The sequence below is a fragment of the Oratosquilla oratoria genome, chromosome 11, assembly GCF_046742065.1.
Source record: "Oratosquilla oratoria isolate Oo_2021 chromosome 11, ASM4674206v1, whole genome shotgun sequence".
Lineage (NCBI taxonomy): Eukaryota > Metazoa > Arthropoda > Malacostraca > Stomatopoda > Squillidae > Oratosquilla > Oratosquilla oratoria.
In genome coordinates, this window is record NC_134787.1 from 9,768,284 (window position 1) to 9,770,783 (window position 2,500).

Sequence of the window (2,500 nt, forward strand, 5' to 3'; positions counted from 1 at the left end):
TGTGTGTGTGTGTGTGTGTGTGTGTGTGTGTGTGTGTGTGTGTGTGTGTGTGTGTGTGTGTGTGTGTGTGTGTGTGTGTGTGTGTGTGTGTGTGTGTGTGTGTGTGTGTGTGTGTAAATATACATATATATATATATATATATATATATATTATATATATATATATATGCCGTTGTGTGTGTGTGTGTGTATGCGTATTGTATGTATGTATATATATACTTGTATTCTTTTTTAATTTATCTACGGGAATGTTTACATATCTATCAATTTTCATTCATACATTTCTTCATATGTTTGGTTATTTATTTATCTTTTTATTCATTTGTTTTCCATTTATTCATTTATTTATTTGTCCATTTATTTATACCTTTATCTTTATTTATCTATTCATTTATATATTCATTCATTTATCTATTCACCATATATTATTCTTCATCATTTTTAGCATATAGAGAGGAAAACAAAACATCGTCCAAATGCCTGGCATCGTACAATACAATCTTAACCAAAAAGAAACACAAGTTAGCGAATGAACGCGTGATTAAATAGACCCTTCACTACAATGGTACGCTGTATAGATTGGTGATAGGCACCAGGCGGTTTTATGCAGATGAAACGTAGACCCCGACCCTTGATAAATGTTATTGCCCAGATTTCATCGTTGGAGAGATCTGACGATTGACTGTTTAGATGAAGAACAGATACTAACTTGAGTGTGGGTCTCTGTGATGTTCCTCTGGAGTACTTCAGCACACGATGGATAGATTCTGCTGGAGCACTCCGCTCATAGATGATTCTTTGATTACTTTAGGAACGGGCTCTGTCAAACCGATCGAGACCTTACAGCGCCGGAGACCTTCCTAAAGCTAAATATAAGAATCCTCTCGCGTCTGGTCCCATAGATTCCACACAAAGCACCTGGGCTAGTGTAGGTTTCGAGATAATATCATCAAAGAGGCCTTCCACTCTGCTGAAGATGGTATCGTATCTCGTAAGAGACATGCCGGGGCCGTCTTGGCTGTTGTGTATCGTTTTACGCATCACCCCATCACCCCCATACACACCAACTCACCCGCCCATACTCACAACGATCCTCCCTCTTTTTCTCCCCCCCTCCCTCTCTCTCTCTCTCTCTCTCTCTCTCTCTCTCTCTCTCTCTCTCTCTCTCTCTCTCTCTCTCTCTCTCTCTCTCTCTCTCTCTCTCTCTCTCTCTCTCTATGTATGTATATAGATATATATATATATGTATATGTATATATATGTATATGTATACATATAATGTATATATATATATATATATATATATATATATATATATATATATATGTTTTATCAACCACAATGCACTTTAATTCTAAGCCATATAGGCGCATGCAGAAATTGTAACGAGGGACGCCCAAGGACTCGAACCCATGCGGCGAGAACGTTACAAGTGCCGAGTGACTTAAACATATATATATATATATATATATATATATATGTATATATATATCATATATATATATATATATATATATATATATATATATATCGTTCCCACTAATTCTGAGACCAGACTCGGTTGTGTACATACAATCCTCCGACTGGAGGCAACGCCTCTAACCCCTCCTCCTCCAACCCCTTTTCCAACCCCTTCCACTCTACCCCTCCAACCCCTTCCCTCCAACACCTCCCCCTACAGTCCTTATTTACCAATCCCTCCCCCCTATAACCCTTCCTCCTACAATATTTTCCCCTCCAACTCCTCCACCTCCAACCCTTCCACCCTCCCCCTCCAACCCTTCCACCCTCCCCCTCCAACCCTTCCAACCTCCCCTTCCACCATCCCCCTCCAACCCTTCCACCCTCCCCTTCCAAACCCTCCCCCTCCAAACCCTCCCCCTCCCCCTATTCCCCCTCCCCCTCCCCTCCTCCCCTCCCCTCCTCCCCCTCCAACCCCTCTACCCTCTCCCTCCTCCCCCTCCAAACCCTTCACCCTCCCACACCAACCCCTCCACCCTCCCCCTCCTCCCCCTCCAACCCCTCCACCCTCCAACCCCTCCACCCTCCAACCCCTCCACCCTCCAACCCCTCCACTCTCCAACCCCTCCACCCTCCCTCAAATCCCTCAACCGAACAAACTCCTTGAAGTGTTGACTACATAAAAGAGTGTTGTCAACACCCAGGAACTTTTTTTTTTCTTTCATGTTGATGCGACCTTTGACTCGGCCAACCCTTTATAAGGTGGAAAAGGCCTTCAGTACCCGAGTTAAATATTTACAGAAAGGACATATATTAAGAATGTACAGTAAAATACCACACAATTGATACGTCTATCCTGATTAAATTTGGCTATTGCAAAATACTACTACTACTACTACTACTACTACTACTACTACTACTACTACTACTACTACTACTACTACTACTACTACTAGAAAAATATAGTAACATAGTGAAATGATAAAATGAAAAATAAAAAATAGAATTTGTTACAAAATCAAACGTAAACAGCGCTTCT